At 40.3% G+C, this 15,953-nt stretch overlaps 1 long non-coding RNA gene across 2 annotated transcripts in view; it reads right to left on the minus strand.

Moving 5' to 3' along the window:
* Positions 1–7,166, minus strand: part of LOC110306874 — a 42,726-nt gene extending 35,560 nt beyond the window's left edge. For both annotated transcript variants that reach the window (XR_002379327.1, XR_002379326.1), the window contains exons 1-2: positions 6,965–7,166; positions 6,435–6,522 (exon numbers count right to left, since the gene is read on the minus strand). This is a non-coding gene — a long non-coding RNA (uncharacterized LOC110306874). The remainder of the gene's footprint in view (positions 1–6,434; positions 6,523–6,964) is intronic.
* Between the last annotated feature and the right edge of the window lie 8,787 nt (positions 7,167–15,953).

Raw genomic sequence — 15,953 nt, forward strand, 5'->3', positions numbered from 1 at the left:
TCTCAAGAACATATATTAAATCAGCCTTTGTTGTATACAGAATAGAGTTAATACCTGACTTTTGAGTTGTGATTTTCTTTCTAAAATCAGAGAGCACTGGACTTCATACATTTTACATTCAAGACCATATGCTACTTGACACTAATCCATTTGAATCTTTCTCAATAATAATTATGTTGTTTTTCTTACTTGATGATTATTTATTATTATTTCTGTTACATGTTTTAAGGATTGTTTAAGATGTTTTCCACATACTTCTAACTGATTAACTACCAACTGCTCCTTTTCCATATTATATGGCTCTTGAAAATAATGTCTAACAAATTTATGCTCTGAAACGAAAAAAAAAAAAAAAAAGCAACGAGAAGGGGAAACAAGAAAATAGGGAGAATCAGTTGTTTTTAAATGTTTTATTAGATATTTTCTTTATTTACATTTCAAATGATATCCCCTTTCCTAGTTACCCCTCCAAAATTCCCCTATCCCCTACCCCTCTCCCTGCTTTGCAACTGACCCATTCCTGGCTCTGGTACTTCCCTATGCATAGAGCCTTCACAGGACCAAGGGCCTCTCCTCCCTGTGATATTGGTGGTAGAGTTCCAAGGAGCTCTGGGGTACTGGGTAGTTCATATTGAAGTTCCTCCTATGGGTCTTCAGACCCCCTTAAGCTCCCTGGGTACTTTNNCTGGCTCCATCATTGGGGACCTTGTGTTCCGTCCAATTGATGACTGTGAACATTCACTTCTATATTTGCCAGGCACTGGCAGAGCCTCACAGGGGACATCTATATCAGGTTCCTGTCAGCAAGCTCTTGTTGGCAAGTGTCTGGGTTTGGTGGTTATTTATGGGATAGATCCCCAACTGGGGAAGTCTCTGGAGGGTCGATCCTTCAGGCTATGTTCNAAAATTTGTCTCTGTAACTCCATCCATGGGTATTTTGTTCCCCATTCTAAGAAAAAATGAAGTATCCACACTTTGGTCTTCTTTCTTATTGAGTTTCATGTGTTTTGCAAATTGTATCTTGGGTATTCTAAGACTGTGAACTAATNTCCACTTATCAGTGAGTGCATATCATATGTGTTCTTCTATGGTTGGGTAACCTCACTCAGGTTGTTATCCTCCAGATCCATCCATTTGCCTAAGAATTTAATAAATTCATTGTTTTTAATAAAAAAAAGTTACTTTGTTTAATTGCTCATGGCTCCCTTTCATTCTCTCCTGATTTTGTTATTTGTAAGGATGACATGTTGGGGGTGTCATATCAGTCAGAGAAGTGGACCTTGATCATCTTCATAATGTTCTAGCTTTTCTTTAGTTTGGATAATTTTTATTCACTTATCTGTGGACTTCTCCCTTCAGTATATGTATGGCTCAGTGCTTTTGGTGGCTGTTCTGCTGGTCAACAGCTTTATTGAGGGAGAGATGAAACACAACAAACTATACTCACACAATGTGTATACATTGCTAGGTTCTGCCATCCAAACATATCCACCCACGAAATTACCACTATGGGCAAAACAGCGCGGATAATAGTCAATCCCAGAGGCTTTCTTAGATTCATCATCCTGCCTCTTATCTGCCATCAGCCTGCAGGAAAAACACTGATATATTTTCAGTCACTAGTGATGAGTCCCCAATTTAAAAAATTCTATAAAAATGGCATGAGATGGTTTTCTTTTCTTATCTATGCTTCTCTCTTACATAGTTTTATACAATGCTCCCATATAGTTGTGTGTGGCTGCTTCAGTCACTTTTTGAGAATAAATAAATATATCACAGCCTGTTCATATGCTAATCCCTTAAACACCTAGTTACTTGAAGTTTATGGCTATTCCACACAAAACTGCCAGGAACATACTCAAGTCCTTGAGTGAAAACATGCTTTCGTTTTTCATTATCAGTCTCTAGAACTGAGTAAGTGTGCTACACACACACACACACACACACACACACACACACACACACACACACATTAAGTGTGCTTTTCAGAAATAGCAAAAATGTTGGCCAAAGTGATTGGAGGGTTTTCCACCAGTCAGCAGTATATGAGAGCTTCGGTTGTGCTATAGCCTCACTGTCATTTGTTATTGGAATGGTCATTATTTTTAATTTTAGGCATTCTAGTTTACATGTAACACTATCTCATTGTGGCTTAAATTTGCATTTCTTCAACAGCTAATGAGGCTGAGCTCCCAGAATGTGCTCTGTGCATTTCATATATCATTTTGCTGAATTGTTGGCTTCTGTATCTTGCTATTTTTCATTATTTTCTTTCTTATTATTGAGTTTTGAGAGTTCATTGTGCATTCTGATACAAGTCTTTTATCAAAATCTGTGTTGCAAGTGTTCTCTTGTAGTTAGTACTTTGTCTTGATATTCTTGTAACAGGAGTGTCATTGAGAGGTAGTTGTTTTATAATTTTGATAAACATCAATTTATCTATTTTTTCTTTTATGGATTTTTATTTTTATGCCATTGCTAAGGTAAATAAAAACTTTTGATACTTTCTTTTCTAAGAGAATTGTAACTTTAGGTTTTATTCTTATGCGCCATTTTTATGCTTAAGTTTATAGGGCCGATGGACTGAAATCAATTGAATACCTAATAGAAGCATGTTGAGGTCTAATGATATAATCAACTTTGTAGGGAAGGCTATCTCTCTGGGATCGCTTTACAGTTTGTCTACAATATAGTGGTAATATATGTGCAGATCTCTCCCTGGATAATCTCGGGCATTCTGTGGATGCATTTGTCATGTTGTGCCTGCTGTACTGTCTCTTTTATTATTATAGCTTTATGTTATAGTTTTGGGGATGGCATGTCCCTCCAACACGTGTGTCAAAACATGTGTCAAATAAAGGCTTTATTAACAGCTTGGAATAGGAGGTGGTGGAAACCTTTAAAGGATGCCCTTTGAGAGGTTTAAAGTCATTGTACAGGATAGCACCCAGAAAAGAGATATGGGGCCTGTCTCTTCCCCTACAGCTTTGCTTTACCATGAATGTCATACTATAGTGGGCTACCTTACTAAACTCCCCAAAATAATGGGAAACATTGGCCATGAATTTTAGACTTCAAGATTATGAACTACAATGAACCTTTATTCCTTTAACTTGATTATGTCAGTTATTTCCTAATAGCAACAAAAATCTGAATTCTATACCTTCCTTTGGGACCTAGAAGTGTGAGCCATTCAATTTTGTTCTTTTAAAAAATTATTTTGACATTTTATAATCTTTAAGTTCTTATACAAATTTTAGATCTTCTCTCAAGTGAGTTATTTTTATAAGATTCCACAATTAAAATTTTACTTTAAACCTTCTACAGTTCTTTGGGTGGGCTCATGTTGAATTTATAGATTGTTTTTAAGAGGATTAACATCTTAATGGCATGTGTCATCCAACCCATGAAACAGCATCTTCCTTTGTTTAGGTCTTCTTCAGTTTCTTGCAACAAAATTTTGTATCTTTTGGTGTATAGATATTGGAAATACTGACACAGATTTGTCTACAAGAATTCCATATTTTTAGTTGCTGCTGTAAATTATATTGTTTTAGAATTTTTAAAAAGATGGCTACTTATTGCTAGCAAATGCAATACAATTGATTTTTTATACTGAGCATATAGTCTCTAATGTAATTGTTTTAGTAACTTTTCCAATCGCCTCTGTAGGATTTTCTCTGTGATCCTGTTAACTCCATCCAGTGAGCATGGACTGATTGTCCCTGGTTTATACACTTTCAGATTTATAATGGTCCACAAGTTATATGTAGTAATTTAGTGGATACTGTGCAGTGTGCTTTCTGGTCCCCTTTTTACCAGACTCTGTGGTGCAGGGAGCCACATGTTTGAGGCAGCCATAGCATCCTATAGCTTAATAGTCAGCGTTCTGTGCTCTATTATATTGCTAAGGTGTAGTGTTTACTTAGTTATGTTAGGGACTTATTTGGTTTTTGTTTATTTTGTTTTGTTTTTTTGAGACAGTGTTTCTCTGTAACTCTACTCTAGCAGTCTTGGAACAAGCTCTGTAAACCAGGCTGGCCTTAAACTCATAGATATCTTTCTGCCTCTTCCTCCTGAGTTCTGGGATTAAATGCATATGCCACCCCAGCCCCAGACATTATCAGGTTCTTGTATTGTCAATTTACATACATGGTATTTAATACATGCAACCTTGTCCTAAGTTAAGGAGTATCACTTAAATTTTCAATTTTGTAATTTCATGTGTTTTTATAGTCCTTTTCTTATGGGAGCCTTTCTGTTTTTAATTACTTGGTGAATGCAGTTCTTTATTCATTTGAGCACAGTTATAATAGCTGATTTAAAGTAATTTTTACTTAAATGTCAACATCCACTCTGTAATCCCAGGGTCTGCCTTCATTTTGTTGCATTTAAATGTGTCTAGTGATTTCAGATTTTATCTAGGATATTCTATAATATACTCTACTCTGTAGGTACTTTAGATTATTCTTTTCTGTCTTTTTAGAAAGTTTATATATATATATATGTATATGTATATGTATATGTATATGTATATGTATATGTATATGTATATGTATATGTATATGTATATGTATATAGTGTATGCTTTTTAGAAGGATGCATTTTAATATTTTTAAGTGTATGTCTGTGTCTGTGCCTGTGCCCATTTCTGGGTCCTGTGTGACTATGTAAATGCAGTACCCATGGATACTGGAGGCATATGATGCAGGGGGCTGGACTTGTAGGTGATTATGCCCTGCTTGATATGAGTGCAGGCTTCAAACTCAGGTCCTCTGCAAGAGCAGCAATGCTTTTAACTGACAAGTCAGCTCTCCAACCCCAGATTCGTTTGCTTTTAGAAAAGAAAATTAACTTACTGGACTGAGCAAAAACTATCTCACCTCAGCTGAGTTTCCTTTTGTCTATCTCACATTTGTACATTTTAAGAGACATAGTTCCAAAAATACAGATACAGATCTCCCCAAATTTCCTCTTGTTTTAGAGTTAAATTTTTTGAGAATTTAATCTGTGGATGCTGTATTTACATAATTTCCATCTCTCTCTTGCTCCTCCTATTTGTTCTGTGCTCCTTCCCTCTCAAATTCATGACCTTTTCTATAATTATTACACACACACACATACACACACACACGGGGGGGGGCAGTGGTGGGAAGAGAGGGAGAGAGAAAGAGAAATAGTATCTGCAGAGATTTTTCTATGTGTATGTGTTTAGGGCTGACCATTTGGGATAGGATAACCTATTAGAGACTTGTCCCAGAAGGAGGCCTTATCTCTTAGCATCCATTAATTGCTTATAAATATTGTAGGGATGGAGACATTCAAAAATTTCCTCATCCATTACAAGTCAGTTGGCATTGTGATTGTTTAGGTCTTGTTGTTTAGACCTAAACACTATGGTTATATTGTTGAGATTTCATGGGGGCAGCTTCCCTGTCATGTAAAGAAAGACTATCTCATAAGAGACATTATGGTCCTATGGGTTTTACAGTGTATCTGTCCCCTCTCCTGTGATGGTCCCTGAACCTCAGGTATAGTGTTTGTATTGTAGATGTATTCTTTGTAGCTGGGCACCCCATGGTCATTTGTTCTTTGCATTTTGAGCAGTTGTGGATTTCTTTAATGATTACCATCTGCTGAAAAAAAAAAAGGAGCTTCAATGATTGGGAATAAAATTTACGCTTGCCTGTGGATGTAGGTCTAATTTTTTAGAATGAAGTTGGGAATTATACTGCCTTAAAAAAACTGTAGTAGTGTGCTATCATGTAGGGCCCAGCCCCACTGGCTTTACAGTACTAGGCAGGAATTAGCTCCTTTTAAGTGTGCTTTAATTCCACATAGATGGCTATTGGTATCACAAAGTAATAAATGTCACCATTTTAGCTAGGTTGCCTGACCAGTAAGCTCTTAGGATCTGTTCATCGCTGCCCCGAATTTCTACCTTTGTTGGGTTACAGACACAATAACTTTGCTTGGATTTTCACTGAAGTGCCAGGAATTTGATCTCGGTTGCCATGCTTGGATGCATCACATACTCTTTTCACTGCATCCTCTCTCTAGCCCCTCTACTCACCTTCTTGATAGCTCTACCTATCGTCAGTATGATGCAATTTTCTTTTGGAGTGATATTGCCATTCTAGCCTAGGTCCCAGATTAAGCAGGAATAAAACATATCAGAGCACAAATTTGTGATATTTCAAACACTGCCTGCTCTTCAGCATATACCAGAGTTCTCTAGCCAAACCCAAAACAGGTTGACAAATTCACAGCACACCTATAAATTTAAGAAGTATTTGTCTGCCTCGGGACCTGAGCCTGTGATTGTTCATTACACAGCATCCACTGACCATTACAAAGCTATGCTATTTCTCTTTCATTGTATCTCACTTTATATCTGCCCATCTTTTTTTCATCAGTAAACACTGGGCACCTACCTGTCCATCAGAAGTGTCACTGTGGCTGCTGAGTTAGGATTACATTTACTTACAGGATTTCTCCATTTCAGATAGTGTTTATTTCATGCTGACAATGAGAGAAAGGCAGCCAGTTAATCTTGACACAATTGAATTCAGAAATGCCTCAGATCTAATTTTACTTCCTTCCCATTCCCCAGTTACTCTTTCTGCTTCCTTCAGTTGTGTGTGTTTCAAGTCATTCCCACTGTTTACTTTTAATTTCTACTTCATTTTAATTATTTAATGGGTGGCATCCGGGTAGCACCTGTCATTCACCGAGTTTACTGAACAGTTTGTTTTCTGCGTATGAAATGTCAAAAGTATTTGATCTGCAGCTTTGTCGGTACTACTATTCTTCGGGCTGCAGACCCCGGGGCCCAGCCTTCCTTTTCTTTCTGAGTGCTTGAAAGGGACAGGATTCTTGGAGGTGAGAGCAGAGTATTTCAAAAATATAACACATAACTGTACATAAGCCGTGACTAGCAAGTCAAAAATTCTTAGTTGTTTACCTGCTGATTGTGTACAAACGTGTGGAATTCACAGGCATCATGGCGTGCTCAGTCACTGGTGTTAGGGGTCAGCACAGCGAGGGAGGGATCAGTGTTTGATTGGAACCCTTGCGCATCCCATGTACAATCTAAGAAACATGGTTTGCTCTTCTTACCCCAACGCTGCCCACGAGAAGAAAATTCTATGCTAACCCTTCCTCTCTTGCTGTCTCTGACTTCTAGCTGCCTACCCATGAGTGCCTGCCCAGGGGCTCAGCTTTTTTACCTTATATGGGCAAACATCCCAGCTCCTAGCTCACACCTGCCCAAACCTCATAAACCTCCATTGTTTTAGCCTGGATAAGTGATTTTATTGACCTCCACCCATGAGATTTGTGAACTTGCTGGGGATCTGTCTCTCAATAAGCCTGCCTTTATACTTTTCATTTGGCTTAAATGGTTCATTTCATTGACATGGAAACCTATAAAGCAGTATTTTTTTCAAGCTACATCAGATCTCTTTTAGCAGTTAAGCCCACTGGTTAGGGAAATGAAAATGTGAGCCTGTGGATTATATCTGCTGTGCACTAGAGACCTGACCTTAGAAGCCATTTTTAGCTTTGAGTCATGGGAGATAGATTTCACAAAGGGGAAGAGAACAGAAACGAAGTAGAAGATGCTTCTAAAAGTCTCAGAAACAATAAAAGTGATGAGAGTTTATCAGCATCACTTCAGGCATTTGTGATATATTTTGTAGTTTTATAATTTGAGACAAACCCAAATCTATTTTGGAGGCTTCAGTTTTTAAAGTGAGTTAGTTGTCTCAATGAGAGAACCCTTTATCATCTTGGCATCTAAAGGACTGGGTGTACCTGAAATTATGTTAGAATTAAACTCAATGTGGTTGTGTAGCTCTTTCCTGTGATCTGCAGCATTCCTTCATGGGGCGATGTTTTTTTAAGACTCAGGAAGTAAATCAACTTAGAAGTCTCAGGAAGCTCCTGAAATTGAGACGTTTCACAAGACTCCTCTCCAAGACTACACAAGTAGTGATGGTTTCAGAGAAGAGATTCGGACTGACAGACTGTCTAAAAATTAGAGGGAGCTCCAGGGGCAGAGCTTTCAGGAAGCATCACTTAGGTTGGCAATGGACTTCTTGATGACATAGCTGCCCTTAAGTCACTGTGACCTGGGTAGGCTTACTTAGTTAATTGATTGAGGCTTAGGTGGAATCTTTCCTTTGGCCTGTCCTTGGGGCCTTATCTAGGATGAAGAGACATTTGTTCATATCCTCCCAGGAAAAGTCATATAATATGTATTCTCATTTTTTAAAATTTTCTTTTATATTATGAAGGTCCCAATACCCTTTCAATACCACATAAGATATCTATTGAGATTTCTGAATTGATGTTACCAGAGATCCATGCTTTTGTAATAAATACTGAGCAGGTTTTGAGATTACCCCTGCCATTTATACCTTCTCAAGAATCAGTGTGGAAGATTGGTTACCTAGTATAGCACCATGGGAAGAGAATTTGACCATGGAAGCAGACAGATTGAATGCTTGTGGACAGGAATAAAGCCAGGCAAATGGTGGTCTGGGATCTATTTGGTAGATTTGCAGAGGAAAAGAACATAGCAGTTGGGGGATGCAGGGAGTTGTATTTTGGGCTTTAGAAGGTTATTTGGAGCCAAGCAGCAGGGTTTCCTGGTAGACAGGAACAGTCTGCCCTGGAACAGGCTACAGCTGAGTTGGGAAGATGACACAAAGGAAGTAGCAGGAACCAGCATGGGGCCTCTAGCCTGGGCTTCCATGCACAATCTGTTCCGTTTTCCAAAGCAACTTCCATGAACAGTACCAAGCTTATATCCAACAATGGCCTCCTCAATACTTTTCTATCACATCAACAACAAAGCTCACTGTAGGCATTCCCCTCCTAACATCTGTCCTGTCCCCAGCTTTGCTTCCTCTATGTCTCCACTGCTTTTCAACTGCTCAAGTCTTATCTTTGCTCACTTGACAGATGGTTTAATCTCCTGTCTTGGCCCTGGAATCAGAGGTTCTTCCCTCATGCAAGTGTGACTTTTCAGATTTTAACATTGTCTATCTTGTTACCTTTTTCAGATCTCTACCCAACTGTTATCTCATCAGACTATCTATCACTGCCTATACTTTGATATGTCTTTATCTTTTCTCAGAGCAAATACCATCACTTCATTTTGTATATATGGTTATTTCTTCTTAGGCTATCTATCATTGGAGCATGGGCTTCTTGAGCACAAGACATTTGTTTGAATCCCTGCTGAACTCCAGTCTCAGAAACCATTTCTGATGTGGTATGTTGCATATTCTTTAAACAGAGGAGTTAATGAGCAAATGACTTCGTTGCCTCATTGTAAGGTGTGTGTGTGTGTGTGTACATTTGTGTGTGTACGTGTATGTGTGTATGTATGTACATGTGTGTGTGTGTTTCATTACTGTGACAAAATACCAAAGATAAACTAGCTTAAAGGAGGAAAGATTTGTGTTTGACTCAGTTGTTCCTTTGTATTACAATGAACTAGATTATCAATATCATGGTGATAGAAGTAATTAGCAGAAGGGAAGAAAAGAGAGAGAGGGCCTAGATTCCCCAACCCTATTCAATGGCACTTGTGTCCAATGACCTGCTTTCTCCATCAAAGTTCTACCTCCTAAGGTCTCTACTTCCTGCCAATGTCTCCATCATCCGGGCATCAAGCCTTCAGTACATAAGTTTTTGGGTGGATAGTTAACATCCTAGTCATAATATAAAGCTACCCACTACCTGCATTTGGTAATTAGCGTGTTGGAGCTTCATTTAGCTGGTTGAATCCTAGCCAAGTTCGTTTTTATCTCCACAGAGTGGGCTAAAATGGGATCTTTGAATGATAGCTGAGGTTAACTGGGACCAAATGACTGAAACAAATATTAACAGTAGAAATTGTTTTTAAAATCATATTAACAAAAAATATGTGTTTTCTCAGCCTATCATATCATTTAACTGGTTGAACATGCACTTCTGCTCTACCCTTTCTTAGGACATCCAGTGGGTTCAAAGTCCCAGAGACACGGAAGTGATATGGCAAAAAAAGCTTATGATCCAGTATGGAGGAAGACTTTTTTCCCCTTCTGATCACAACAAGATGGCAGCTGCAGTGTCTGGATGACCAAGATTGCTCAGATTAGTTCAAGATCTCGTGAAAAGCTTCACTCTCAAAGGAAAACAAAATATATAAATTTATCAGTTCAATCTGCAGAGCTACAGAGAGTTGAGAATGACCATTGGCCCTTGCTCTCTAAATGGCATGGGGTTCAACCTTATTGAAGGAATTTGAGTTAGAAATTGGGTAAGAAAGGTCCTTTTGCCACCTTTGTCTTTTTAAAGGTGCACCATGTAATCCCTGGGATTGTTAAGCCTTTTAACAAGGTAAAAGATATTAAAATAATTTGTCTTGGCTTTTGTCCTTTCTCAGAGTTGTAAACATCACAGAACAGAGTCTGCCAGTCTTTTATTGGGCTGCCTGGATGAATGCATTTGATAGAAGCAACAGAGTGTAACTAAACAAGATGCCTGCAGAATCTGGCCTCTCTTGTGCCTCATGGTATTTGCCAGAATTCATCCTAGAGCTGACTCAGAGGCAGTCTCACCCACTGGGCATGTGGGCAGACTAATTAAGCTGCTGAAATCTTTGGAGTGTTGTCACCAGCCCTTTACCTCATGTGACCACAAAAGGATGAAAGCCCAGCTGGAGGCAGCCAGTGTCACAAGACTTATGCCAAGACTCTCTTTGTTTCCTTCCTCCGATGGTGATGTCACTTCTTGGGGTCTCTGAGGAAGCACTCCAGTGAATGGGTTCCCTGGTGTCTGCTATGGTGCTGAACACTTGATAAGTTTAGGAATAAAGATGGATCCCATATGCTTTTCCTCTAACAGCGAAGTTAGAAGCCATGGGTATAACTTCATCAAAGTGCCAGGATGAGATGTAGTCATCCACCCAGCCCAAGTTATCCTAGAATAGAGCAAGTATGCACAGACGCAGACTGCAAATGCCAGTGTTTGGGCAGAATCCTGCTCTCTGTGGACTGGCTGGCTTCTGAAAGCCATGAAATGAGAAGATTCTCATATAATTTTTGAAAATTCACTAATAAGCCAATCATATAAGAGGAAGAAGGATAATACTTTTTAACCAAGTACAGCCTACATAACGACACCTGTTTCTACCCCTCAGATTAGATTGCATAGGCAGACGCCTCTTGCTGGAAAACCAATTTCTCTCAGTCCTGTCTGCTCTATGTGTCCACCCTTTCTGTTGTGCAGCCTCCAACGTCATAATGCAGAGAGTGATACTCTATCTTTACCCTACTGTGTTAAACATTGGTGCCCAGGTACCAAAGGCAAATAGAGGGATGCATAGCAGGAAGGTGGCTCTTAGCTCCTCTCTCTGCTGTGTTTCCCAAGGCTTCTGCCATGCCATGGATTGATATTACCTCCCATTTGCAGCAAGGTACCTGTCTTCTAAGGGGTATCCTGGAATTCTCTCGTCCACACTGTAATTCACACTGCATGCTATCACTGGGCTAATGTTCTGAAAACACCACTCTTACAGAGTCACTCAGACTCCTCGAGCCTCCATTTCCTCATTGAAAAATGGATATGTTTGTTTTCCCTGCTTGCCTACCTGATATTGTTGTGGAAAGCACCAGAAAAGACCGTGGTAGAAAGAGCTTTGCGGAGAGAATCATGCTGTGCATGTGGAGCTAGACCTTGGAGATGTGGGCTTCCCATCGCCTGCTGCCTAGTACAGCATGTGCACACAATTGAGCTTGGTGTTCAAGGCTTCCAGGAGCAAGCATAACCTTGGTTGTCTTTCCCTTCCCCAACTGTACTTTTGTGAAGTACACCTGTACCTTCCCCGAGTGTTGCTCATCTCCGGGAAACTTTACATCTGAGGTGTTGTAGGCTCTGTAGCTAGAAGTGTTTCAGTGTGGCTGCACATTTAAAAACCTCAGAACAGTCTGAAAGAACTCCATCTACCTTTGATTGAGTCATTTTGGAATGAAGTAAGAAAGGCTGTGCTCAGTTACATATTCCAATGACTCTAATGGATGCCTAGGGTGAAGAGTGCCTAGTTTAGGCCTCCCATTTAGCATTGACTTGTTTTGTTTTCTTGAGTACAATGTTCTTCTTCATTAGTCTCAGATTTTTATAGACCAGAGGCCCTTCTTCATCTCCTTTGTTCCATAAAGCTTTCTGTCTGTTCAGGACACAGCTAGATTTTGTACATGGGACTTATCAAATCTGCATGAGCACACGTCAGTTCTTTTATCTTCCTCGCCCATCCCTCATTCTATCATCCAAGTCTGAAGTCAGCATTAGTTATTTCTGTGGGTTGGGCCAAGCATGAGCCTCATTTGTGCTTACCAATGGGAACTCAAAGCTGTGTTTGCTTGGCAGAGTAGCAAGGGATTCCTTCTATCAGGAAGCCTTTCATAGGTCTCTTTCTTGGGGGCAGGGTCCGTTTGGTGGCGTCGAAGTTCAGAAACAACAGAAGTAGAATTTTAAAACTAGTCGCCTAGAATGATAGTAGGAGGTAGAATGATGCATTTTCACGGACAGCCAAGTCAAAACCATGGTTTTGTTAGATACATGTATTTAAGGCCAGATACTCAAGAAAAGAGTCTCAGTGATGACAGCAGTTTGTTGCACTGCTGTTCTCTGACCTTTCCTGTTGCACTAAATCCACTGTTCCTGGGTACCACAGGAAGCTTATACGGTTTTTGTTTCCAAATCCTGTGGACTGGAGGGTTTCAGTTATGGGAGGGAGCTATGAGCTCTTGGACTTCAAGAGTGGAATTATTGTTAACAGACATGTTTACAGTTACTCTTAGATACTGCTCACATACTATACAGAAGTTGTTTCTCTACTCATTCCCTCTGCCCTTTTGTGTTTGGAGGCTGCTCTTATTGTGGCCACTTAATCTCATCTACTTAGCTGCAGCAGGTGGCTTGCAATATTCATAGAATGTGACTGTTCATTTCTGGTATTCTTAACATGGTTTAAAAATATATTTGATTTATTTTATGTCTGTGGCTTCCCAGTTCATGTATGTGTTACAGTGTACATGTGTGTGGAGGTCAGAGGACAATTTGTGGAAATTGATTCTCTCCTTCCAGGGACCAAACTCAGGTGATCAGGGTGGGAGGGTGGGGGGCAAGCACCTTTTCTAGCTGAGCCGTTGCGCTTGCCCAGTGTGCTATTTATATAAGCTATGCTCATACCTAATGTACATCTTTCTTGCTGGGGACTGAACCCAGGGCTCCATACACATTTGGCAAGCATCCTACCACTGGGGCACACTCTAGCCCCTCTGTTGTTCTTTTGTATGAATTATAAGCATTATATACTGTGTCATCTATTTTCCATTGTCTTCCTGAATATCTGTAGCACTTAGCTTCTTCCCAGAGCACACGTGATCTTTCAAGGCTTTGCTTAGTAATTTTGCTTCAGGCCATCTACTTTTTTGGGCCCTTTTCTTAAGAAGTCTTACTCTACTAAATGGAGATAAACACCATTAAAACAAAATAAAATACCACCTTGATTATAGTGTGCTGTGGCTGCTGAAAATTTATCTTCTTGTGAATACAAAACCCCCAGGCTGTCCGCTGTACTTCATATCTGAACTTCCCTATCATTCTTTAACTCTCTCTCCTAATCAGTCAGTTGGCATGAACTCAATAGAAAACTTGACCTGACAGCCTCACTGTTAACAGTGACCAAGGCAGACTTGAATGCCAGCAGCGTCTGCTACTTATGCCTTTTTTTTTGTTGGTGCCTGGACTACTACATATCTGTGTAATACATGATTTTTTAAGGACTTGAAATCAAGATTCAAGAGTAAAGATGCACCTTGGTTTGTAGTGACTACAGACCATGGTGTCTATACTAGGTATTTGGATGGGGTGGGCCATTCAGATGCACATTTGCTGGTGTTGTGAAGATATCCTGGCTGTGGACTCCCAGTCTTTGTATCTTGAAGATTTGGCTCTACTGTGACAGGGCATCGATATTCTTCATTTGCCCTGACATTACGCATGTGTGCGTCTGTGTGTGGTCTGCAGTAATTACAGTATATGCCACCTGCCGCATCCCGGAAGCATGAGGGGGTGGCAGGAGAGCATTTGTGCATTTGTGAGAGGCTTTTCAAAATTCATTTATTTCAATAATTTCTCCTCCCTCTCTCAGGGTCAGTTGGCACATCTGCCATGACTACACCCCTCGCTTCCTGGCACTGGTATCAGTGAAGACACCTGGTTTCTTCCTGCTCTCCGCAGAGGGAGAGGCATGAGGGTCTGTGGGCTCAGCGTTGAGCATCTGAATCTCACAGAGACATTTCAGAAAGTGTGCTGGGAAGACATATGCTGCAAGTTATTTTCCCAGAGTCGGGAACACAGCCAAAAGGACTTTATTTCATTCATTCCTTTGTTCAATATGATTTAGGTTACAAGTGTATGTTTTTCCTTGTGTAAAGAGTACTGGGGGTAGGGAAGGCAGAGAGCCTTAAGGCATCTCTTTCATCAAATATGAGAACACACACACATGCATGCATACACGCATGCACACACACATATACATGCTCTCACACACATATACATGCTCACACACACATACACATGCTCACATACACATACACATGCACACACACACACATGCGCACACAAACACACACAAGTACACACACACATACACACACACACACACACACACACACACACACACACACTGAAGATGCTCATTAGGCTGGGTGACGGTGACTGTCAGTCTGAAGAGCTGGCCTCCTGGATCCTGCCATGGCTGTGTCTTCAGCCCTATATTCATTCATAGGCTGTGCCTAACTGGTCAAGCTGTGAATAAAATTCTGGACATAGAAGAGAAAAAAGGAATATTCACACTTATATTGAAAACCAGAACTTGAGTATGAAGAAATACAGATCTGTTTTGAATCAGTGTTGTGGGACTCAGTTGTATCCCTGGCAAATTTCTTTTGAATGTAGCCTACAGTGTTTGGGGTTCTGGCTCCAGCAGGGAGGTTTTTGATAGAAATCCACAGTCTTTGCTGAAATATAAGCAGTAGTTTCAAGCTGCTGAGTGGTCAGCCATAAATGGGACACCCATATCAATGCCTACAAAGCCTGGGGACATTGGAGGAAAGAATGGAAGAAATAAAGGACACAGAGGAAGAAGTGGAACATCAGGGAACTCTGTCTTCCAGGGGTCTGGATGCATCCAGCTGGAGCTCAGCTGTCCCAGGAAAACTTGCAAAAGGGACTTTGCTCAGCAGCCTGCCTCACTGGCCCTCATGTCCCACAGAAGGCAGGAGGCTACTGGGGAAGTAGGATGGGGAACATCAGTCTCTTGGGCTGCTATAGTAGCCTAGCCTGATGTTGAGCTTGTTGCCCTCTTGCCTTTGCCTCCTGAAATTACAGGCTCGCTTTTCTATGTCCAGCAGCCAGCAATGTACTCCTATACCACAAGGCCAGGTTAAGTTTTTTATTTGCATAACGTTTATGTTGTGGTACTTGGGGACCAAACCCAGGGCATTCTGCATGCTAGGTCAGCATTCTTTAGCAGTCACTTGCATCCAAATTGAGATGTCTTTTGTGGATCCCTGTATTCTAGAAAAGTGCAAGCTAGTTGGTAGCAGAGATCCTGGAACCAGATGGAAATGTGAGATCAGCTTGGTGTCCTGTGGAAGGATGATACCAAGTATTTTGGAAAAGGAGGAGCAGTCATCCCTACTTTAGCTGTGAAGTGGATTTCTAAGGCATCTTCATTTTATGCCCCTTTATCAATGCATACAATCTGATTGTCTCTATCTTTGGGTAATTACTCCTATCTAATGAACTTAATTGCCAAGATTGCTATGGGTTTGCTGCATTTTAAACAATTCAGTTAAAGATTGCAAAAAGATTGACAATAAAATGTTTAT

The sequence above is a fragment of the Mus caroli genome, chromosome 12 (assembly GCF_900094665.2).
Source record: "Mus caroli chromosome 12, CAROLI_EIJ_v1.1, whole genome shotgun sequence".
NCBI classification, from domain to species: Eukaryota; Metazoa; Chordata; class Mammalia; order Rodentia; family Muridae; genus Mus; species Mus caroli.